The 26,168-nt window shown below is 37.9% G+C and overlaps 1 protein-coding gene across 4 annotated transcripts in view; it reads left to right on the plus strand.

The window, feature by feature from the left end:
• The first annotated feature begins 1,730 nt into the window (after positions 1-1,730).
• AOPEP (aminopeptidase O (putative)) overlaps positions 1,731-26,168 on the plus strand; it is a 368,252-nt gene continuing 343,814 nt past the window's right edge. For all 4 annotated transcript variants that reach the window (XM_068551997.1, XM_068551998.1, XM_068551999.1 and 1 more), the window contains exon 1: positions 1,731-1,798. The gene's annotated coding sequence lies outside the window, so the exon portion shown is untranslated. The remainder of the gene's footprint in view (positions 1,799-26,168) is intronic.

Here is a 26,168-nt window from a genome sequence, read left to right on the forward strand (position 1 = left end):
ATAGTCACATGAAAGTAGACAAAAATCACCATCCTGGGATGCTGGCCTCATCTGGCCTGCAGATGCATTTTGTTTGGTCCAAAAAAAGTTCAACAAAATTTGAATTAGTGACCAACATTTGAAATTTGAGAGATTTCATGTACCTGCATATTGATTTGTCTTTAAAAATGGGAGGATCTGATTATCACTGGGAAAGATTGCTGGTTGGCAAAAATCAATTAGAGCTGAGTAGGGACCATGAGCTCCAGTTCTTCATAGTCTCTCTCCACGAGGTTCACTCCTTTGTGTTCACTGCCTGGGCACTGTAGGCTTTTGGGTTTGCAGCCCCTGATGTAGCATAAGAAGATCAAGGGGTAAAGAGTTAAGGAAAAGGAAAGGAAAAAGGAGCCCCTTGTTGGAAACTGAGGGGAGATGATCAGGAAGGTAAGAGGAGAACTGAGAGGGCTTGGTAACAAAGAAGCAAAGGGATCAGGGTTGAAAAGAGGAGGAGAAAATCTTGTGAAGTATTAGAAATTGTCTTAGCTGTGTTATCCAGCTATTTGCACAAGCCCAAAATTTAGGAGTCATTTTGACACCTTTCTTTTCCTTATGGCCTTATCTAATCTATCTCCAAGTCTGTCATATCTACCTCCAAATTATTCCTTAAATTTGTTCACTTCTCTCCATCATTTCTTACCTGATCATTGCAAAAGCAACTGTTCTCTTTGAACCCTTTCTCGACTCCAAATCGTTTATTCTTATATACAGCAGGCAGGGTGATCTTATAAAACCAGACCCTGTCACTTGCATGTTTAAAACTCTTCACTGGTTTCCCATTATAGTTAAAATAAAATCCATGCCTCCTGCAAAGGAAGGCTTTGCGAGATCAGAACTCTCTTTGCCTTTTTAATCTCATCTTCTATTCTTCCCCTAGCCTATTTTCTCACTTTCTCAAGGGCACCACTACATTCTGTCCCCTCCCCATAGTTTTCCATCATTCTCTTGGTTGTTCTTGCTCCAGATCTTCAGAGAGCTGGCTTCTTCCCTTCTCAGTTTAATGAGCCTCTTCATAGGGCACTTCTCTGACATCCTCCTTTTGTTTTTGAGTAACTTACATGAATTTTTTGGTTTTTAAGTGAAAATAAAAGTTATGTTTACACTATACTGTAGTCTATTAAGTGTGCAATAGCATTATGTAAAAAAAATACATACCTTAATTAAAAATACTTTATTGCCAAAAAATGCTAATCATTATCCGACAATGGCAGGGTTGCCCAGTGACATAACGTGAAGTGCAATAAAATGAGGTACGCCTAAAATATCTTTGTTGAGTTATTCAACGTTTGCTTTCTCCATGAGGAAGCATAGTGTCTGTTTTGTCATCGCTGTATCCCAGATTCTGTAACAGTGCTTGCCTGGAACACAATAGGACTTAAATAAACTGTGCTGGAACGAACGAGTATACAAACAAGAGTTATATACAGAAGAGGAAGAGCAAAATAAAGAATAAAAAGTCCATGTCTGTATTTCAATACATTTTTTTTCTTAAGTGCCTGTAAGATTTTGCAACTAGGAGTAGATGGGTAAGAGAGCGACCCTACAAAATCCAAAACAAGCCTTTTTCACGCCTTCCCAAGCCCGAGGCAGCTCCGCGCCTGCGCAGACCTCCACTGCCCCCCAACGTTGTACTCAAGGGGGCGGGGCCAGGCGGACGGCGGCTCGGGCGCGTGAGGATGACGTCACTCGGCGCGTGCCCGGGTAGCCCGTGGTAACACCTAGTCTGCGGAAGTGGAGAAGAGCTGGCAGGCGGCTGAGACAGGTAACCTGAGCGCTCCCTGTTGGGTCCCTGCCTTCCTCTCCAGCGGCAACTGGATGGCGGCGGGGTCAGCAGCGTCCCGTTTTGAAGGCAGCCAGGAGCCCACCCCTACCCTCATCTTTCTTGATCAGCTGGGTCCCCATTCCCTTTCAGTCCTCCCAGACTCCTGAAGCTGAACCAGTTCTGGGGACTGGGCTGAGCCTGCCACTTCTCTCCGCCCCCACCCTCGGGTGGTGATGGGCTCTGACGCTCCTTTCCCCGGTGGCACAGGCATTTCCCAGACTTCAGTTGCCGCCTCCTTCCTCTGTTGCCTCCAAGGCCCACCTAACCCGCTTCTCTCTGCTCCTAGCCCCACAGGGCTCATCTCCAATCTTGTTTAAGGAGACAGAACAGTTTCCGATTCTGTTCATTTCCACTTGCAGTAACACCCGGCCACCTTCCCTCCTCCCCGAGGATCCTTACTGAGAGCACCAAGTTTTGAGTTATTGTGTCCCTAAAGAGCATTCGTTCACTGTCAGTCTGGAGTTTTGCTCATTAAGGCATGTGTTTGTTGGGTAAGGGGGTGGCGCAGTAATGTGAAAATTTATTGCTATAATAAATGATCCACATGGCATCCAGTCAACCGTCGAGATAGATGAAACAGTTACAGCATTTCATTAAAATGCTCCTGTCCTGTATTTCTTTTTTGTTTTCAAGCAATGATGAGAATTATCCTCGCAAAGGTAGCCGTCAAAATAAATAAGCAACAGTACCCAACTAGGAATGTATAGACCGCCAAAAAATGATAGGATTCATATTGTTGATAAAGGAATGCGGGTTATTACAAAACCAACCAGAAAAGATATGGGTGGAGAAACAGATTCCGACGTTTTCTGTCTCATTTGATGATTTGGTTTTGTATTTTCTTGTACTTTAATATGCTCCATTTTTGAATAGGGCATATGGTACTGTACATACTGTAATTCTGAGAAGCCTATGAATGACTTGCTAATTGGTAAGATTAGGCTCTTACATTTGGGGGACAAAGTAGAAAAAGGTTAGGGAATAATAGTAGTCGCTCTTTGTTGACCATCTGCTATATCCCTGTGTACAGCACTGTGTTCAGCACTTTGCATGTGTTTTTTCCTTAGCTCACACAAGGGACTGTGTTCAGCACTTTGCATGTGTTTTTTCCTTAGCTCACATAAGAACCTTGTGAGTTAGGAATTAGTATCCTCAACTTACAGAGAAGGAAACTTTGGCTCAGGTATGTGAAACTAACTTGCCAAAAATTCATAGTAACTATACTGGTGGAGACAAGCTTGAAGTTCAGTTCTATGTATGAGTTGAAAGCCTGTACTTTTTTTATAACTCACTGTGATTGATCAGATTCTAGGCTTTTTACAATAATGACACAATTCTATGAGTTTATTCACTCATCTATCCAAATGATTTGACACTTTCTAATATCTTTAGTATTAAGTTCTTATATACCTAGAATCAAAACACCTGGAGACCTTAATTTATTTATGATCCCCCTACACACACACACACCACACACATACCATATTTTTCATTAAGAATGAGATAATTGGCAAATAAGATTGCTCAGTACCTTTCTGTTTGGAGCTCTCAGGGAATGAGTAATTTTGGACAGGTGAAAGTTTTACCCCTTTAGAAATGAAAATCATATTGACAGTTTTGGATGGAAAAAATTTAAATGCACTAAATAATTCTTTGCCTTCTAAAACAGTAAGTATACTGAACATATTTTAACTTTTCCTTAGGTCTCAGAGCAATCATTATGAATCTCATTTATTGTTGTGTTGTGATTTGGTGATTTCCTCGGAACTTTTGTTATATTTGGCCCCCAAACTGCTTTGCATTTTGAGTTTTCCTAGACTTTATGTAGTCTACTCCTTAATATCACCAAGAGATTGTAAACCATAGCAATTAAAATTAAGGACCAGGAAAGCACACTTGCAGGATTCCAGTCCTTGCTCTGCCACTTACTAGTAGGACAGTGAGCCCAGACAACATGGTTGACCCCTCTACACCTCAGTTTCCTCATTTGTAAAATGGGAATAATAAGAATACTTGTTGTCTGAGGTTGTTGTGAGGGTAATGTGAGTTAGTAGTATATGTAAAGAGGTTATAACAAACCGGGCGTATTCTAAGAGCCATGTAAGTGTTTCTAATATTATTATTAGTCTGGTTTTGGCTTTTCATTCTTTGAATATTGCATTCTAGTTCTTTGAAAAATTTTTTTCTAATTTATTTTTATTTTTTTAATTGACGTACAGTTGATTTACAATGTTCTGTTATTTTCAAGCGTACAGCAAAGTGATTCAGTTATACATACATACATATATTCTTTTCCATTATAGATTATTACAAAACATTGAATATAGTTCCCTGTGCTATACAGTAGGTCCTTGTTGTTAATCTATTTTATATGTAGTAGTATGTATCTGTTAATCCCAAACTCCTAATTTATCCCTCCTGCCTCTTTCGCCTTTGGTAACCATAAGTTTGTTTTCTGTGTCTATGAATCTATTTCTGTTTTGTAAATATGTTTATTTGTATCATTTTTTTAGATTCCACATATAGGTGATATCATGTGGTATTTGTCTTTCTCTGTCTGACCTACTTCACTTAGTATGGTAATCTCTAGGTCCATCCATATTGCTGCACATGGCATTATTTCATTCTTTTTTATGACTGAGTAATATTCCACTGTACATATATACCACATCTTCTTTATCCATTCATCTGTTGATGGACCTTTAGTTTGCTTCCATACCTTGGCTATTGTAAATAGTGCTGCTGTGAACATTGGGGTGCATGTATCTTTTTCAATTAGAGTTTTTGTCTTTTCTGAATATATGCCCAGGAGTGGGATTGCAGGATCATATGGTAATTCTATTTTTAGTTTTTTAGGGAACCTCCATACTGTTCTCTATAGTGGCTGCACCAATTTATATTCCCACCAACAGGGTAGGAGGGTTCCTTTTTCTCCACACCCTCTCCAGCATTTATTATTTGTAGACATTTTAATGATGGCCATTCTGACTGGTGTGAGGTGATACCTCACTGTAGTTTTGATTTGCATTTCTCTATGAAAATTGTTATTCTTTGAATAGTATTTGATATGTGGTAATTACAAGACAATTAAATTATACTAACTAGAATCCTGTATCCTAACCTGTATGTTAATTAATTAATTAATTAATTTCTAGTTTGCTGATCTCTGCTTTATTTTTTGTTTTCTTACTTTTTAACATCTTTATTGGAATATAATTGCTTTACAATGGTGTGTTAGTTTCTGCTTTATAACAAAGTGAATCAGCTATACACATTCATATATCCCCATATATTCTCCATCTTGCATCTCCCTCCCACCCTCCCTATCCCACCCCTCTAGGTGGTCACAAAGCACTGAGCTGATCTCCCTGTGCTATGCAGCCGCTTCCCACTAGCTATCTGTCTTACATTTGATAGTATATATAGGTCCATGCCACTCTCTCACTTTGACCCAGCTTACCCTTCCCCCTCCCTGTGTGCTCAAGTCCATTCTCTGCATCTGCATCTTTATTCCTGTCCTGCCCCTAGGTTCTTCAGAACCATTTTTTTTTAGATTCCATATATATGTGTTAGCATACAGTATTTATTTTTCTCTTTCTGACTTACTTCACTCTGTATGATAGACTCTAGGTCTATCCACCTCACTACAAATAACTCAATTTCGTTTCCTTTTATGGCTGAGTAATATTCCATTGTATATATGTGCCACATCTTCTTTATCCATTCATCTGTCGATGGACACATAGGTTGCTTCCTTGTCCTGGCTATTGTAAATAGTGCTGCAGTGAACATTGTGGTACATGACTCTTTTCGAATTATGGCTTTCTCAGGGTATGTGCCCAGTAGTGGGATTGCTGGGTCATATGGTAGTTCTATTTTTACTTTTTAAGGAACCTCCATACTGTTCTCCATAGTGGCTGTATCAATTTACATTGCCACCAACATTGCAAGAGGGTTCCCTTTTCTCCACACCCTGTCCAGAATTTATGTTTGTAGATTTTTTGATGATGGCCATTCTGACTGGTGTGAGGTGATACCTCATTGTACTTTTGATTTGCATTTCTCTAATGATTAGTGATGCTGAGCATTCTTTCATGTGTTTGTTGGCTATCTGTATATCTTCTTTGGAGAAATGTCTATTTAGGTCTTCTGCCCATTTTTGGATTGGGTTGTTTGTTTTTTTGATATTGAGCTGCATGAGCTGACTTGTAAATTTTGGAGATTAATCCTTTGTCAGTTGCTTCATTTGCAAATATTTTCTCCCATTCTGAGTGTTGTCATTTTGTCTTGTTTATGGTTTCTGTTGCTGTGCAAAAGCTTTGAAGTTTCATTAGGTCCCATTTGTTTATTTTTGCTTTTATTTCTATTTCTCTAGGAGGTGCGTCAAAAAGGATCTTGCTGTGATTTATGTCATAGAGTGTTCTGCCTATGTTTTCCTCTAAGAGTTTTATAGTGTCTGGCCTTACATTTAGGTGTTTAATCTATTTTGAGTTTATTTTTGTGTATGGTGTTAGGGAGTGTTCTAATTTCATTATTTTACACATAGCTGTCCAGTTTTCCCAGCACCACTTATTGAAGAGGCTGTCTTTTCTCCACTGTATATTCTTGCCTCCTTTATCAAAAATAAGGTGACCATATGTGCATGGGTGTATCTTTGGGCTTTCCATCCTGTTCCGTTGATCTATATTTCTGTTTTTGTACCAGTACCATACTGTCATGATTACCGTAGCTTTGTAGTATAGTCTGAAGTCCGGGAGCCTGATTCCTCCAGTCTCGTTTTTCTTTCTCAAGATTGCTTTGGCTATTCGGGGTCTTTTGTGTTTCCATACAAATTGTGAAATTTTTTGTTCTAGTTCTGTGAAAAATGCCATTGGTAGTTTGATTGGGATTGCATTGAATCTGTAGATTGCTTTGGGTAGTATAGTCATTTTCACAATGTTGATTCTTCCAATCCAAGAACATGGTATGCCTCTCCATCTGTTGGTATCATCTTTAATTTCTTTCATCAGTGTCTTATTGTTTTCTGCATACAGGTCTTTTGTCTCCTTAGGTAGGTTTATTCCTAGGTATTTTATTCTTTTTGTTGCAGTGGTAAATGGGAGTGTTTCCTTAATTTCTCTTTCAGATTTTCCATCATTAGTGTATAGGAATGCAAGAGATTTCTGTGCATTAATTTTGTATCCTGCTACTTTACCAAATTCATTGGTTAGCTCTAGTAGTTTTCTGATAGTGTCTTTAGGATTCTCTGCGTATAGTATCATGTCATCTGCAAACAGTGACAGCTTTACTTCTTTTTTGCCAATTTGGATTCCTTTTATTTCTTTTTCTTCTCTGATTGCTGTGGCTAAAACTTCCAAAACTATGTTGAATAACAGTAGTGAGAGTGGGCAGCCTTGTTTTGTTCCTGATCTTAGTGGAAATGGTTTCAGTTTTTCACCATTGAGAACGATGTTGGCTCTGTGTTTGTCATATATGGCCTTTATTATGTTGAGGTAACTTCCCTCTATGCCTACTTTATGGAGTGTTTTTATCCTAAATGGGAGTTTAATTTTGTCGAAAGCTTCTTCTGCATCTATTGAGATGATCATATGGTTTTTCTTCTTCAGTTTGTTAATGTGGTGTGTCACATTGATTGATTTGCATATATTGAAGAATCCTTTTGTTCCTGGGATAAACCCCACTTGATCATGGTGTATGATCCTTTTAATGTGCTGTTGGATTCTGTTTGCTAGTATTTTGTTGAGGATTTTGCATCTATGTTCATTAGTGATATTGGCCTGTAGTTTTAGTTTTCTTTCTTTGTGACATCTTTGCCTGGTTTTGGTATAGGGTGATGGTGGCCTCGTAGAATGAGTTTGGGAGTGTTCCTCCCTGTGCTATATTTTGGAAGAGTTTGAGAAGGATAGGTGTTAGCTCTTCTCTAAATGTTTGATAGAATGTGCCTGTGAAGCCATCTGGTCCTGGGCTTTTGTTTGTTGGAAGATTTTTAATCACAGTTTCAATTTCAGTGCTTGTGATTGGTCTGTTCATATTTTCTATTTCTTCCTGATTCAGTCTCAGAAGGTTGTGCTTTTCTAAAAATTTGTCCATTTCTTCCAGGTTGTCCACTTTATTGGCATATAGTTGCTTGTAGTAATCTCTCATGATCCTTTGTATTTCTGCAGTGTCAGTTGTTATTTCTCCTTTTTCATTTCTAATTCTATTGATTTGGGTCTTCTCCCTGTTTTTCTTGATGAGTCTGGCTAATGGTTTATCAATTTTGTTTATCATCTTCTCAAAGAAGCAGCTTTTAGTTTTATTGATTTTTGCTATTGTTTCCTTCATTTCTTTTTCATTTATTTCTGATCTGATCTCTATGATTTCTTTCCTTCTGCTAACTTTGGGGTTTTTTTGTTCTTCTTTCTCTAATTGCTTTAGCTGTAAGGTTACATTGTTTTTTTGAGGTGTTTCTTGTTTCTTGAGGTAGGGTTGTATTGCTATAAACTTCCCTGTTAGAACTGCTTTTGCTGCATCCCTTAGGTTTTGGGTCATCGTGTTTTCATTGTCATTTGTTTCTCGGTATTTTTTTATTTCCTCTTTGATTTCTTCAGTGATCTCTTGGTTATTAAGTAGTGTATTGTTTAGCCTCCATGTATTTGTATTTTTTACAGATTTTTTCCTGTAATTGATATCTAGTCTCATAACGTTGTGGTCGGAAAAGTTACTTCATACGATTTCAACTTTCTTAAGTTTACCAAGGCTTGATTTGTGGCCCAAGATGATCTATCCTGGAGAATGTTCCATGAGCACCTGAGAAGAAAGTGTATTCTGTTGTTGTTGAATGGAATGTTCTGTAAATATCAATTAAGTCCGTCTTTTTTAATGTATCATTTAAAGCTTGTGTCTCCTTATTTATTTTCATTTTGGATGATCTGCCCATTGGTGAAAGTGGGGTGTTAAAGTCCCCTACTATGATTGTGTTACTGTAGATTTCCCCTTTTATGGCTGTTAGCTTTTGCCTTACGTATTGAGGTGCTGCTCCTATGTTGGGTGCATAAATATTTATAATTGTTATATCTTCTTCTTGGATTGATCCCTTGATCATTATATAGTGTCCTTCTTTGTCTCTTGTAATAGTCTTTATATAAAGTCTGTTTTGTCTGATATGAAAATTGCTGCTCCAACTTTCTTTTGACTTCCTTTTGCATGTAATATCTTTTTCCATTCTCTCACTTTCCGTCCGTATGTGTCCCTAGGTCTGAAGTGGGTCTCTTGTAGACAGCATATATACGGGTCTTGTTATTGTATCCATTCAGCCAGTCTGTGTCTTTTGGTTGGAGCATTTAAACCATTTACATTTAAGGTACTTATTGATATGTATGTTCCTATTACCATTTTCTTAATTGTTTTGGGTTTGTTATTGTAGGTCTTTTCCTTCTCTTGTGTTTCCTGCCTAGAGAAGTTCCTTTAGCAATTGTTGTAAAGCTGGTTTGGTGGTGCTGAATTCTCTTAGCTTTTGTGTGTCTGTTAAGTTTTTAATTTCCCTGTCAAATCTGCATGAGATCCTTGCTGGGTAGAGTAATCTTGGTTGTAGGTTTTTCCCTTTCATCACTTTAAATATGTCCTGCCACTCCCTCTGGCTTGCAGAGTTTCTGCTGAAAGATCAGCTGTTAACCTTTTGGGGATTCCCTCGTATGTTAATAGTTGCTTTTCCCTTGCTGCTTTTAATACTTTTTCTTTGTATTTATTTTTTGATAGTTTGATTAGTATGTGTCTTGGCGTGATTCTCCTTGGATTTATCCTGTATGGGACTCTCTGCACTTCCTCGACTTGATTAACTATTTCCTTTCCCATATTAGGGAAGTTTTCAACTATAATCTCTTCAAATATTTCCTCAGTCCCTTTGTTTTTCTCTTCTTCTTCTGGGACCCCTATAATTTGAATGTTGGTGCATTTAACGTTGTCCCAGAGGTCTCTGAGACTGTCCTCAATTGTTTTCATTCTTTTTTCTTTATCCTGCTCTGCAGTAGTTATTTCCGCTATTTTATCTTCCAGGTCACTTATCTATTCTTCTGCCTCAGTTACTCTGCTATTGATTCCTTTTAGAGAATTTTTAATTTCATTTATTGTGTTGTTCATCATTGTTTGTTTGATCTTTAGTTCTTCTAGGTCCTTGTTAAACGTTTCCTGTATTTTCTCCATTCTATTTCCAGGATTTTGCATCATCTTTCCTATCATTACTGTGAATTCTTTTTCAGGTATACTGTCTATTTCCTCTTCATTTGTTTGGTCTGCAGGGATTTTACCTTGCTCCTTCATCTGCTGTGTGTTTCTCTGTCTTCTCATTTGGCCTAACTTACTGTGTTTGGGGTCTCCTTTTCGCAGGCTGCAGGTTTGTAGTTCCCGTTGTTTTTGGTGTCTGCCCCCAGTGGTAAGGTTGATTCATTGTGTTGTGTAGGCTTTCTGGTGGAGGGGAGCAGTGCCTGTGTTCTGGAGGATGAGGCTGCATCTTGCCTTTCTCGTGGGCAGGACTGTGTCCGGTGGTGTGTTTTGGGGTGTGTGTGACCTTACTATGATTTTAGGCAGCCTCTCTGCTAATGGGTGGTGTTGTGTTCCTGTCTTTTTTTTTTTTTTAACATCTTTATTGAAGTATAATTGCTTTACAATGGTGTGTTATTTTCTGCTTTATAACAAAGTGAATCAGTTATACATATACATATGTTCCCATATCTGTGTTCCTGTCTTGCTAGTTGTTTCGCATAGGGTGTCCAGCACTGTAGCTTGCTGGTCATTGATTGGAGCTGGGTCTTAGCGTCGAGATGGATACCTCTGCGAGAGCTTTCGCTGTTTGATATTACGTGGAGTCAGGAGGTCTCTAGTGGACCAATGTCCTGAACTCGGCTCTCCCACCTCAGAGGCACAGGCCTGACATCCGGCTGGAGCACCAAGGCCCTGGGTAGTTCAGGGTCTCTTAAGAAGTGTAGACAAACTGAAGTCTGGGATTGCAGAAATCTCAAGTCCAGTTGGGGCTGGAAAATCTGCTTCCAAGCTCACTCATGTTGTTGGCAGGTTTCAGTTTCTGGCTGGCTGTTGGCCAGAGGCTCAGTTCTTCTACCCGTATGTTAATTTATTAAATTCACTTTCATTGTGTCTTTGTAATGCAATACGCCTTTTTCTTAGAGTGTTTGGAGTAGAGCTTTCAAATATTTCCCTTTATTATATGTATTAAAATAATGGACTTTCAACTTCTGTTTGAATTTTGGGGGATATTTCAGTGTGTTAAATTATGGTTTACCAATACATGGGAACCCTCTCTACGTTTGAATTGAATGTCAGTTGATTTACACATCCCTTTCTGGTGCCCTGGGCAGGTATACTATTGCACTCATGTTATCTTGCTTCTTTGTGGATAAGTACTTCCTTATAAAACCACCATTATGCATTGGCCTCATATAACGTATCTCCTCAGTATAGTTCTCTTTCTTTCTATCTCCCTCATGGAAGTAAAAAACAAATTGACTCTATCAACAAGGTGAAATAATGTTCTGTATGAAATTTGCAAGGTATATACCCATTTTCAGGTGTGTACTTTAAACCAAGACCAGCTAAGAGTTGATATTGACTCCTTTGATGTCCCTAGTTAGGAACTTGAGAATAAATGATCTATCCTTTATTTTAATACTATTAAGGCTGATAATCATGTTAAAACTTCTTGTTGAAAATATAGGCTATATTTTTAAAAAGTTTTTCTAAGATGGTAAAATGTATTTACATAATATAAAATTGAGTATTTTTATGTGTACAGCTCATTGGCATTAAGCACATTCACAGTGTTATTTAATTATCACCACTATCCATTTTCAGAATTTTTTTATCTTCCCAGACAGAAACTCTGTACCCATTAAACAACAACTCCTCATTCCCCTCACTCCCTGTACCATCCTGCCCCAGCCCCTGTTAACCTCTGTTCTACTTTTTGTCTCTATGAATTTGCCTATTCTAGGTTCCTCCTGTGGGTGGAATCAGACACCATTTATCCTTTGTGTCTGGTTTAGTTCAATTGGCATGTTTGCAAGGTTCATCCAAGTTGTAGCATGTATTAGAATTTCATTCCTTTTATGGCTGAATAATATTCCATTGTATTATCTACCATATGCTGTACTTCTGATGCATATTTAATTTTGCTTATTTAAAATTTTTTTTAATTTTCTGTTTTTTTAATTTATTAAAAAAATAAACTGATTTTAAAATAAAATTAAAAAAATAAATTTGATTTGCATTCAAGTCTTTAATCTGTTTTGAGCTGATTTTGTTTATGATGTAAGATAGTGGTCCAGTTTCATTCTTTTGTATGTGGCTGTCCAATTTTCCCAACTCCATTTATTGAAGAGATTGTCCTCTCCTCATTGTATATTCTTGGCTCTTTTGTCATAAGTTAATTGACCGTACATACTAAAAATACCAAAAACAGTTCACTAATTTCTCCCACCTCCCACCTCTTGCCAGTGGCAACCACCAATCTGTTCTCTATCTGTGAGGCTGGTTATTGATTGATTGATTGATTGATTCCACATGTAAGAGAACATATGGTATTTATTTTTTCTCTCTGCCTTATTTCACTTAACACAATGCCCTTGTGGTTCATCCATGTTGTCACAAATGGCAGGACTTCATTCTTTTTTATGTCTGAATAATATTCTGTTGTGTGTATATACCACACTTTATCTATTTGTTCATGGATGAACACTTAGGTTGTTTCCTTATCTTGGCTACTGTAAATAATGCTGCAATGAACATGGGGTGCATATATCTTTTTGAGTTAGTGTTTTTGTTTTATTTGGATAAATACCCAGAAATGGGATAGCTGGATCATATGGTAGTTTTATTTTTAATTTTTTGAGGATCCTCTCTACTGTTTTCCATAGTGGCTACACCAATTTACATTCCCACCAACAGTATACAAGGGTTCCCTTTTCACTACATCCTTGCCAACACTTGTTATTTTTAGTCTTTTTGAAAATAAGCATTCTAACAGGTGTGAGGTGATATCTCATTGTGGTTTTGATTTGCATTTCCCTGATAATTAGTGATGTTGAGCACCATTTCATGTACCTGTTGGCCATGTGTACGTCTTTTTTAGATAAATGGATATTCAGATACTCTGCCCATTTTTTAATTGGATTTTGTTGTTGTTATTGAGTTGTATGAATTCTTTATATATTTTGGATATCAGCCCTTTCTCAGATATATGATTTACAATTATTTTCTCCCATTCAGTAGGTTGCCTTTTCATTTTGTTAATGATTTCCTTCACTCTGCAGAAACTTTAGTTTGTTGTAGTCCCACTTTATTTTTGCTTTTGTTGCTTTTGCTTTTGGTATCAGACGCAAAATCTCATTGCAAAGACTGATATCAAGGAGCTTACCACCTATATTTTCTTCTAGGAGTTTTATGGTTTCAGGTCTTACATTCAAGTCTTTAATCTGTTTTGAGTTGATTTTGTATGTGATGTAAGATACTGGTCCAGTTTCATTCTTTTGTATGTGGTTGTCCAACTTTCCCAGCACCATTTATTGAAGAGATTGTCCTTTCCTCATTGTATATTCTTGGCTCCTTTGTCATAAGTTAATTGACCATGCATGCATAGGTTTGTTCCTAGGTTCTCTATTCTGTTCACTTAATTATGTGTCTGCTTTTGTGTGTGTGTGTGTGTGTGTGTGTGTGTGTGTGTGAATTATGCCTCTTTATACTTCTCATTTCATGTGGTATGAACTTAACACTCGGTGATTTGATTTGACTGTGAGTGCCTAGAGGATCAGGATTGGAGATATCAACTGAAATAACATTGTTATTGAACTGTGAACAAAATACCTGGTAACAGTGTTAAACTGGAGCTTGAGCATACATTATAGTGTTGTTTTTCTTCTCACCTAATATTTAGTCAAAAAATAGGAAGGAAAATAATAATAATGATAACTTTACCCAATATTTCTATAGCATTTACAGTATGCTAGGCATTGTTCCAAGTACTTTACCTATGAAGTAGGTACTATCATCGTTCTGTTTTACAGATGAAGAAACTGAGGCACAGAGAAATTAAATGAATTTTTAAGATTACAAGGCTGGTAGGTGGTGACATTGGGAGTTTACCCAGTCTGTGTGGCTCTAGAGTTGATTTATCCTAAATTTTGAGTTGACCAACCATTGGGTCATTATCAACTTTACAATGTAAATTGTTTTGTCTAGCACACTCTTTCTCTACCCTCTTCTTCTATATGATCTTCAAAACAGAACATTACTTCTGAGCTTAGTAGGCAACGGAAGAGCAACTGAACCCAAACTGTCAAAAGAATAACAGGTGCTTCTCATTTGAGTGGGGTGACAACATCTTATGGGATTCAGACTGCATTTTCACAGCTTAGTTCGTATTATCTCCTTGTCTTTGAAAAGTAGATCCTAAAACTTTTTATGACCTCATATTGCATATATATTGTGTTGGTGTTTGACTTTAGATATTGTACAATTCCCACACTACTGTTTCGTGGGTAGAAAAAGCTTTCTGTTCATAATGTTATTATTGACTGTCACCGTGGTTTATAGTGCACTCATTTTATATCGAACTCATTATTCTATGTTGCTTGATTCCTGAAGAAATTATTTTGAAATAGCATTTTTCTATATATAGTCAGCTTCATTACACTTTTTCCTTGGCTTTTTCTTTTGCTTACATTTTATTTCTTTGACACTTGGAATTGAAGGTTTAGTTTTTTGAAACTGATGGTAATCAGGATATGCTGGCTATATTTTGGCAACAAAGGGGACATATCAGCCTGTTTCTTTTGGCACCAATAATATCTTGCATATGTAGCAAGTATGGTGCATATTTGGAGGTAGGAACTCTCTGAGTAATGTCTGGTAGAAATAGAATTATAGAATGAATGTTAAGGGTTCAAAGGTCCTTAGATATATCTCTTTTACCCTTCATTCAGCATTTGGGAATCTGAAGCTTGAGATGATTAAATGATTTGCCTGTATTTATACAGTATTAGAATCCATTTTTTAAAAAAAGAGTACCAGTGTTCTGTGTTCTTTTGAATCATACCTTATTGTATTTGTGTAGCATTCTTACTGGTAAGAAGGGACTTCCAAGTTTTTTACTAGTATACCCTTAATTATGATTCTTCTTAGAATAATGTGTCTGGGTGAGAGATAATGATCTGAATTAGACAGGTTGCAGAGAGAATGAATATGATGGATCCAAGAGATACTTAGATTAAATTGATAGGACTTTACAATTGTTTATGTGTAGGTGAGAGTAAGAAATCTAGGATGATCCCTAGGATTCTACTGTGGGTAACTGGGTAGATGGTGACGTCATTCACTAGGAAAACTTAGAAGAAATCAGGGCCGGATGTATGATTTGAAGTGACTAGAGCATGGATTGCACAAACAAGTGAGAAAGATTGAAGCTAGAACTACAGGACACACCGACATCTAAGAGGTGGGAGAAGGAAAGGCCAAAGAGGTATGTATGGAGGAGAGAATGGTATTGCAAGCACCAGAAGAGGAGAAAATTTTAAGGAGGCCATGGTAATTTGTGTTAATGCTCCAAAATTAAGGGCTGAAAGAACCCACCAAAGTTGATAACTAGGAAGTCATTTGCCTCCACTGTGGAGTTTTGGTGGCATAGTAGGGATGTGAGCAGGGAGATGGAGTAATGAGAACAGAGTGAAGGCAGTTCTTTTAAGGAATTTAGCTATGATGAGAGAGATGTGGAAGGAAAGGTTTTTGTTCATTCGTTTATTTGTACTTTTTTTCTGCTAAAAAATAAGGGCTGGGAAAGAGGAAGAAGTTGAGGTAGATGATTTAGGGGGTTGGATAATTGATGAAGCAGGGTCCAGGAGGAGACCAGCAAGAGATGGTATCCAGAGCGTAGGCCATGATCAGAGTTTGCTGGGACAGGAGGGACACTTCTCCTTCTAGGGAGAAAGGTGGGGATAGATGTAAAAAAATCCCCCATAGGATGGGGAAGGAATGTGTGGAAGTTCTTGTCTAGTGGTAGCAAAATGTCTTTTGTGAAGCAGCTAAAGTTGCTGACATTGAGTGTTTGATCTGGGGGAGAGTGGGGGATTGAGGGGGCAGGCAATGTTTAGAATAGTCACTGAGGGAAAAAGATAGGAGTCAAGGGGGTGACTAGCAAGAGACAAGAAGAGTTGCCTGCCTGATTATGCTGAGGGTTTTGCTGAGGTTGGAATCTGTGAATATGTACTGTCAGCTATTTTTGTGATTATGTGATATTTATTTGTTTTGCTTTTGTTGAGCTCTGTACACCAAGTTTAGAAGTAGAAAATTGGGATGATTCAATTGGTTGAGAGTTATGTTTTATAGAACAGGTGTGTCAGAAGGATGAAAGGGCAAAAGAATTTAGGTTAAAATGTTCTAAGAGTGATTGAAGAAATGGACCACATTATCTAAAGAGGACCATAGAGCAGGTATTCTCAACTTTAGAAACATTTATAATTTTATGTTGTAGGGGCTCTCCTGTGCATTGTAGGGTGTTTAGCATCCCTGGCCTCTACCTACTAGATACCAATAACAGCCCCCTCCAGTTGTAACAATCAAAAATGTCTCCAGACATTGTCAACTGCCCTCTGAGGGACAAAATCACTTCCAGTAGAAACCACTGCCTTAGAGTCAGAAGAAGCAGATGGATTGGAGATAAGAGGAAGGGTGAGGGACTGGGGTCTCAATGCAATAAGTAAAAGAGTTGGCAAGTAAGCCAGAGAAAGAGTGGGGAGAATAGGAGGTCGTGTTCTGAGATTAGATTATGGAAATTACATATTTCATTTTATTTTATTTTATTTTGGAAATTACATATTTTAGATGTAGATCTATTCCAAGTAATAAAAATGTCAAGAATGGACCATTGGTTTGCTGAGTGGAGTGAAGATGAAGGTTGTTGGCACTGAGTAGGTAATTTTGGGAGAGAGAGAAAGTAGCCAGAGCAAGTTGGAAAAGCAGTCATGGGCCATCCTAAGAGTTTCTGAAATAAGACAAGAACTAAGACTTTCTGGATGTTTGTTTTCTTACTCTATCCAGTAAGTGTTACTCAACTCTTTTTCTAACATTGTCAATTCCCTGAACTTGTACTTCCCTCCTGCAGTGTTTTAAAAAGTCATGGAATTCATCCAGTTTGGTTTTCTTGCAGTGTTTTTTTAGGTGAGTAGTTGTTTTTTGTTTCTTTTTCAATATTTCCTGATCTGATTTTGTGATCCTTTACCTCTAAGTATTCTGCTTTTCAAAAGACCCTGGTTCTGTGCTATGTGACCTAATTTCAGAACATTTCTTTTGTGTTTGGGCATCTCAGTCATTGGCTGAAGTAATGTCAACTTATCATTAAATCTTACAACCTCTTAGAAGTATTCTTTTCCCCTGCCTTCTCCCACTTGCTCTTTATTGTTTCATATTTATTTGGAACATATAGTGTGTATGTACAATGTTGATTGACAGGTAATTACAATGGACTTAGTAAGCAGGACATAAACTACTAGTAGAATACACCTATAAATGTGCTTTCTTCTATGTTTGATTAATCCAGACTTCAGTGGAACTTGTTTTTTTGCCTTATCTTAATGAACTTACCCTGCATTATTCATCAAGAATGGGTACTAACTCATACCTCTTTTACAAAGCTTTAAAAATTATATATATTATCAACAGATACAAGCTGACCTAGTTTTTGTTATTATATCACAAGTATTGTCATTGCAAACTAGGAAGTAAGTAGGTGACATTAAAAGCCTTGACCTTTTGATTGGAACATTTAGCCCATTTGCATTTAAAGTAATTTTATTTTTATTTATTTTATTGAAGTGTAGTTAATTTACAATGTTGTGTTAGTTTCAAGTGTACAGCAAAGTGATTCTTTTTTATGAGAAATATTCCACTATATCTATCTATATCTATATCTATATCTATCTATCTATCTATACCACATCTTCTTTATCCATTAATCTGTTGATGGACATTTAGGTTGCTTCTATGTCTTGGCTATTGTAAATAGTGCTGCTATGAACTATACATATTGAGGTGTATGTATCTTTTCAAATTAGAGTTTTCTCTGGATATATGCCCAGGAGTGGGATTGCAGGATCATATGGTAATTCTATTTTTAGTTTTTTAAGGAACCTCCATACTGTTTTCCATAGCGGTTACACCAATTTACATTCCCACGAACAGTGTAGGAGGGTTCCTTTTTCTCTACACCCTCTCCGGACTTTTTACTGATGACCATCTGACTGGTGTTTTTCAGTTTAATTAAGTCCCATTTGTTTATTTTTGTTTTTATTTCCATTACTCTAGGAGATGGTTCCCCCAAAATATTGCTGAAGTGTGTGTCAAAGAGTGTTCTGCCTATGTTTTCCTCTAGGAGTTTTATAGTATCCAGTCTTACATTTAGGTCTTTAATCCATTTGGAGTTTATTTTTACGTATGGTGTTAAAGAGTGTTCTGATTTCATTCTTTTTCATGTTGCTGTCCAGTTTTCCCAGCATCACTTATTGAAGAGACTGTCTTTTTTTCCCTTGTATATTCTTGCTTCCTTTATTGTAGATTAATTGACCATATGTGTGTGGGTTTCTTTCTGGGCTTTCTGTCTTGTTCCATTGATCTATATGTCTGTTTTTTGTGCCAGTACCATTCTGTTTTGATTACTGTAGCTTTGTAGCATAGTCTGAAGTCAGGGAGCCTGATTCCTCCAGCTCCGTTCTTTTTTCTCAAGATTGTTTTGGCTATTCGGGGTCTTTTGTGTTCCCATACAAGTTTAAAAATTTTCTGTTCTAGTTCTGTGAAAAGTTCCATTGGTAATTTGATAGGGATTGCAGTGAGTCTGTAGATTGCCTTGGATAGTATGGTCATTTTAACAATATTGATTCTTCCAATCCAAGAGCACGGTATATCTTTCTATCTGTTTGTGTCTCTTCAATTTCTTTCATCAATGTCTTATAGTTTTCAGAGTATAGGTCTTTTGCCTCATTAGGTAGGTTTATTCCTAAGTATTTTATTCGTTTTTTTGCAGTCATAAATGGGATTGTTTCCTTAATTTCTCTTTCTAATGTTTTCTTGTTAGTGTATAGAAATGCAACAGATTTCTGTACATTAATTTTGTATCCTGCAACTTCACCAAATTCATTGATGAGCTAGCTGTAGTAGTTTTCTGGTGGCATCCTTAGGATTCTCTATGAATAGTATCATGTCATCTGAAAACAGTGACAGTTTTACTTCTTCTTTTCCAGTTTGGATTACTTTTATTTCTTTTTCTTTTCTGACTGCTGTGGCTAGAACTTCCAATACTATGTTGGTTGTTTGTTTATTTATTTATTTAGCTGCGCCACGTGGCATGTGGGATCTTAGTTCCCTGACTGGGGATTGAACCCACGTCCCCTGCATTGGAAGTATGGAGTCTTAACCACTGGACCACCTGGGAAGTCCCCCAATACTATGTTGAATTAAAGTTGCAAGAGTGGACATCCTTGTCTTGTTCCTGATCTTAGAGGAAATGCTTTCAGCTTTTCACTGTTGAGTATGATGTTAGCTGTGGGTTTGTCCTATATGGCCTTTATTATGTTGAGGTTTGTTCCCTCTGTGCCCACTTTCTGAAGAGTTTTTATCATAAATGGATGTTGAATTTTATCAAAAGCGTTTTCTGCATCTATTGAGATGATCACATGGTTTTTATTCTTCAGTTTGTTAATGTGGTATATCATGTTGATTGATTTGCAGATATTGAAAAATCCTTGCATCCCTGGGATAAATCCCAGTTGATCATGGTATATGATCCTTTTAATTTATTTATTGTTGGAGTCAATTTGCCAGTATTTAGTTGAGGATTTTTACCTCTGTGTTCAAAAGTAATTATTGATAGGTATGTGCTTATTGGCATTTTGTTAATTGTTTTCTCTTTGCTTTTGTAGTTTTGTTGTTGTTCCTTTCTTCTTTTGCTCTCTTCCCTTGTGATTTTATGACTATTTTTAAGATTATGTTTGGGTCCTTTTTTTTTTTAACTTTTATTTATTTATTTATTGGCTGTGTCGGGTCTTAGTTGCAGCACCTTGGATCTTCGTTGCGGCATGTGGCGTCTTTAGTTGTAGTGCGCAGGCTCTTCGTTGTGGCACGTTAGCGTCTCTCTAGTTGTGGCGTGCAGGCTCCAGAATGTGTGGGCTCAGTAGTTGCGGCATGTGGGCTCTCTAGTTGTGGTGTGTGCGCTCTAGAGCGTGCAGGCTCAGTAGTTGTGGTGCATGGGCTTAGTTGCCCTGCAGCATGCGGGATCTTAGTTCCCCAACCAGGGATTGAACCCACGTCCCCTGCACTGGAAGACGGATTCTTAACCACTGGACCACCAGGGAGGTCCCATGTTTGGATTCTTTTCTCTTCTTTGTGTGTGTATATATCAGAGGTTTTTGATTTGTGGTTACTTTGAGGTTCATATATAACAACCTATATATATGTGATTAAGTTGATGATCTCTTAAGTTCAGATGCATTTTAACCACCCTACATTTTTACTCACACCACCACCCCCAAGTGTTTTTGATGTCATATTTTTATATCTTTTTGTTTCATGTATTCCCTAACTACTTATTTTGGATACAGGCAATTTTACTACTTTTGTCTTTTAACCTTTTCTACTTGCATTATATGTGGTTGATCTACTACCTTTGCTGTATGTTTCCCTTTACTCATGAGATTTTTTCCTTTCATAATTTTCATATTTCTAGTTGTGACCTTTTCTTTTCCATTTAGGAAGACCCTTTAACTTTTCTTGTAAAGCTGGTTTAGTGGTGCTGAACTCTTTCAGATTTTGCTTATCTGTAAAACTCTCTCTCCTTCAAATCTGAATGATAACCTTGCTGGGTAGAGTATTCTTGGTTGTAGGTTTTTTCCCTTTTGTCACTTTGAATATACCTTGCCACTCTCTTCTGGCTTGCAAAGTTTCTTCTGAAAAGTCAGCTGATAATCTTATAGGAGTTCCCTTGTACATAACTTGTTGCTTTTTTATTGCTGCTTTTAAGATTCTCTCTTTATGTTTAATTTTTGCCATTGTACATATAATGTGTCTTGCTGTGGACCTCTTTGGGTTCATCTTGTTTAAGACTCTCTTGTCTGTTTCCTTCCCCAAGTTAGGGGAGTTTTCAGCTATTACTTCTTCAAATAAGTTCTCTGCCCCTTTCTCTCTCTCTTCTCCTTCTGGGACCCCTATAATATGAATGTTAGTATGCTTGATGTTTTCCTGGAGGTCTCTTAAACTGTCCTTATTTTTAAAAATTCTTTTTTCTGTTCAGCATGGCTTATTTTTACTACTCGTCTTCTAGATTGCTGATCCATTCCTCTGTATCATCTAATATACTGTTGATTCCTTCTAATGTATTATTTTTTTCAGTTGTTGTATTCTTCAGCTTTGTTTGGTTCTTCCTTATATCTTCTAACTCTGTTGAAGTTCTCATTGTGTTCATTCTTCTCCCAAGTTCATTGAGCATCTTTATGATCATTACCTTGAACTCATTTTGAGTAGATTGTTTATCTCCACTTTGTTTAGTTCTTTTTCTGAGGTTATGTCTTGTTTCTTTACTTGGAACATATTCCTCTGTCTTCTTATTTTGCCAATTCTCTTGTTTATGTCTGTGTATTAGGTAGTTCGGTTACGTCTCCTGATCTTGGAAAAGTGGCCTTAATGTAGGAGACATCCTGTGGGATCCAGCAGTGCAGTCCCCTCTGGTCACCAGAGTTATATGCTCTAGAGGTGTCCCTATGTAGGCTGTGTGTGCCCTTCTGTTGTGGTGAGGCAGACTTCTGTGGGCATGCTGGTAGGCAGGGCTGTCTCCTGTGGTGGCTGCAGGTCTACTGGAGGGTGGGGTAGGCTTCTGGTGTGGTTGGCTGCTCAGAGGTCGGGGGTGGTGTGGCTCTGCTGCTGGCCTGCTGGAGAGCAGGACCAGGTCCCCAGGTGGCTATACGCAGGGCAGGGGAATGTCATACAAATTATTTTTCATGGAAGCCAGTCTATTTGATGTCGTATAAAAAATCAGCTTCTGTCAAGGAATATCCTATAATAGCTAAATCCTCTACTGGTGATTAACGATATTTTTTATAAATTTATTTATTTTTATTTATTTATCTTTGGCTGTGTTGGGTCTTCGTTGCTGTGGGCGGGCTTTCTCTAGTTACGGTGAGCAGGGGCTACTCTTCGTTGTGGTGCGCAGGCTTCTCATTGTGGTGGCTTCTCTTGTGGAGCACAGGCTCTAGGTGTGTGGGCTTCAGTAGTTGCAGCCCGTGGGCTCAGTAGTTGTGGCTCACAGGCTCTAGAGCACAGGCTCAGTAGTTGTGGCGCACGGGCTTAGTTGCTCCGCGGCATGTGGGATCTTCCCAGACCAGGGCTCAAACCTGTGTCCCCTGCATTGGCAGGTGGATTCTTAACCACTGTGCCACCAGGGAAGTCTGATTAACAATATTTTTTGACCTTATTTCCATACTTAAGTATGGGGCTTTCTAAGAAAAAGATTAATTAATTACCTCAAGAAAGAATGATGACCAGTTTTTTATACCATATGGGTCGGATTTGTTTTGGTGTTTAGGATCTAGCACCTCAAAGGAGACATGGGTTGCTCTCTCCAAACCATGAAAATGGATGTTTATGCTAAATACGACAACATGCCAGAAAACAACATTTTGTCAAAGAAGTTGTGCTGTAAAAAGCAGCAGCATTACATCCATCAGTTGGTCTCCAGTAGCAGATGACATTAAATGATTTGTGTGCTCAGTTTGCACCCATATTCAGTAGTTGGACAAACCTAAGACTCTTCAGTGGTCACGCTAGAGCAAGTGGATGCCCAAGGATTTGGACTGTTGTTTATAACAAATTTTTTTGATTCAGAACATGGCTTACCATCTTTTCTTGTTAAAGCAAGTGTTCTAGGTTTCGGAAATACCATGGTTATAGTATATGTTGTATTTAGTCATTTTCTTTTTTTTTTTTTTTTTTTTTTAAAGATGTTCTGTATAGCAATTTTTTTTTTTTTTTAAGATTTATTGATTGATTGATTGCTATGTTGGGTCTTCGTTTCTGTGCTAGGGCTTTCTCTAGTTGCGGCAAGCGGGGGCCACTCTTCATCGCGGTGCGCGGGCCTCTCACCATCGCAGCCTCTCTTGTTGCGGAGCACAGGCTCCAGACGCGCAGGCTCAGTAGTTGTGGCTCACGGGCCTAGTTGCTCCGCGGCATGTGGGATCTTCCCAGACCAGGGCACGAACCCGTGTCCCCTGCATTAGCAGGCAGATTCTCGACCACTGCGCCACCAGGGAAGCCCTAGTCATTTTCTTACAATGGTTTAAGGAAGTCATATATTTTTACCATACATAGTAAATTATTAATGTTATGCAGTATTTGCAACATTTAACTAGCTTATGGCCAACATTTTAAAAACATCATTCCCTATTGGTGTAGTTCTGTATTTGTTCTCCAGGTTTACTGTTTTCTTAAGGAAAGAAAAAAGAAAAATAAACTGTTTAGCCTTACCTGTTAAACTTCCTAATTAATTTTAACATGGTCCCCAAATTGTTAGTTATATGTTCAAATTGAAAAGATGATTGAGCTCCTGAGGATCCTCTAAAGATATTTAAGCTTTATCCAATGCGTTTTCTTACCTTGCTCCGAAATGCTTTTCAATTTCTAAGAATTTATTGAAATATCTTTTCTTGGGAAGGATGAACTGAATATATATGCAATTCACTACTTAGAACCTGATGCTGGGAATATATTTTAAACCTTGATGAGATGAATTTGAAAGCTGTTTAGAGAGAATGGGGCACCCATTTGTAGTCTGTAAATTCTGGATCTATCTCTGAATGGAGAAATCTGTGTTACATATTTATTCCCACGAAGGACCAGTATGTAAATGTTGAGAGCTGAATGCTTCTATTTCTGGACAATGTTTTGAGTTTATACTTGACCTAATTGTGCCTCCAGATGTTGTACTCCTTTCTGAGTTCGTTTGTACAGCTGTAGTCCTGTGACAATCATCAAATAAATCACTAACTGGAGGGAGCCTGCCTTGATTTCCAGCTAAAGGAAGTGTAGTTCCCTAAGACAGGAACAGACAGACCTCTTGACTTTCCAACAGCTTTCCTGCATAGGAAGTATAGTTTCAGGGTAGGAAGTGAGGCTGTAGGGTCAGACAGAGGCCAGGAGTTGGGGGAGGGATGGGAAGGCTGTTTATCCCTGGAGCTGCCAAGAAAGGACAAGCTTATCACCCTTACTACAAGTTTTGAATGATGGGAACTTCCTGAAGATACTGAACAGCAAGGGTCCTACACGAGAAGCCCTGCAACCAGTGGTTAGAGTCTTTGCCAGATGGAGTAGTTTTTTTTAGCATCATTGAACTCATTGAAGAAGACCAGAGTTAGATTAAGCCAGTGATTCTCAAGTGTGGTCTCTGGACCAGCAGCATCAGTATCACCTGGAACTTGTAAATGCAAGTAGTAGTCTGTGTTTTAACAAGGTCTTCAGATGATTTTAAATGTACGTCTAGTTTGAAAACCACTGGCCCAGGAAATTCAAAGTGGTTGAGAACCACTTTGCCTAATTGTGGTGGCAAAGTCACAATGATGAGAAAGAATGAGTGCAGACCTTATTGCATGCTGGAGCATCCTTTAACCATTATGTAAGTATGGCATTCCTCTTACAGAGTATGCTGTGTTTCACATTGAATGACAGAAGAGATATTGGTATCTTTACTATAAATATGAATAACAAATAACACTTGTCTTACAGGTAGAGAATACTTCCTGTTCATGGCTGCAGTTCACACTAGAATCTAAATTCTGCCAGACTGTAATAGAAGAGAACTTTTCACTTTGCCTTCTTTTCCATTTTAAATATTTATTCCTTGGTTCTTTTTTGATGTATACTTTATATATGCAATGACTTGTGAGAATCCTGTTTTTGTGTTTCTGTGATGGCAAGAGTTGGTTCAAGTAGCTAAGTGGTTCAGAAGCATTAAGGTACATAAGAATTACCTGGCCATCTTATATAAAATGTGGATTATTGGCCCCATCCCTGGAGATTTTGATTTAATAGCTCTGACGTAGTTTCTAGGAATCTTTTGTTTTGTTTTTTTTTTTTTTTGAAGTATAGTTGATTTACAGTGTTGTGTTAGCTTCTGGTGTATAGCACCGTTACTCAGTTCATATATATATATATATATATATATATATATATATATATATATAATTTTTCATATTCTTTTCCATTATGGTTTATTACAGGACACTGAATATAGTTCCCTGTGCTATACAGTAGGACCTTGTTGTTTACTAATGCCAAACTCCTAATTTATCCCTCCCTCACCCCCTTTCCCCTTTGGCAAACATAAGTTTGTTTTCTGTGTCCGTGAGTCTTTTTCTGTTTCATAAATAAGTTCATTTGTGTCACATTTTAGAAGAATCTGTATTTTTAACAAACACCCTCCCCATTTGATTCTAGTGCGTGTGATCCTCAGACCACACTTTGAGACACACTGTGGTAGAGCTCTGAGAAGAGTTGCGATTTATCTGGTTATAAAACAAATGTTTTCATGAGTTTCTGAGGATATTTACAGATGTGAATCTGAATTGCTAGTAATGAAGCTACCTGAATGTGTAATGTTCAATGGAAATTGATGCTTGGGATGAAATTCTTTGAGAAATCATCAGTAGTCTTCCTAGGTTAAAATGCTCCCAAAGGCCATTTTGACAGTATAATATTATAACACAAAACCAATCAGACTTAAAGGTTTTGTAGTTCTATAATTTATATTTTCTGAACAGTCTTTAGGAAGCCTGTCTTTACAGTTATGGGGCTATATATCAAAGCTTCACACAAAGAATAAATTAACTTGAGAAAATACTAGGAAAGTATATCTTTCCACAGTCTCCAAGCCATGTGCTAGAAGTCTAAAAGGCATCAAGAGTGTTAAGAAAATAATATGTCAGTGAGCCTATTGACCAGAACCCTAAGATCACTTTCAGGGGCAGGAGTAGATTTATCTAAAATGAGTTATGGGGCTTCCCTGGTGGCGCAGTGGTTAGGAATCCGCCTGCCAATGCAGGGGACATGGGTTCGAGCCCTGGTCTGGGAAGATCCCGCATGCCGTGGAGCAACTAAGCCTGGGCGCCACAACTACTAAGCCTGCGCTCTAGAGACAGCGAGCCACAATTACTGAGCCCATATGCCACAACTACTGAAGCCCGTGTACCTAGAGCCCGTGCTCTGCCACAAGAGAAGCCACCACAATGAGAAGCCTGTG

The sequence above is a fragment of the Eschrichtius robustus genome, chromosome 10, assembly GCF_028021215.1.
Source record: "Eschrichtius robustus isolate mEscRob2 chromosome 10, mEscRob2.pri, whole genome shotgun sequence".
NCBI classification, from domain to species: Eukaryota; Metazoa; Chordata; class Mammalia; order Artiodactyla; family Eschrichtiidae; genus Eschrichtius; species Eschrichtius robustus.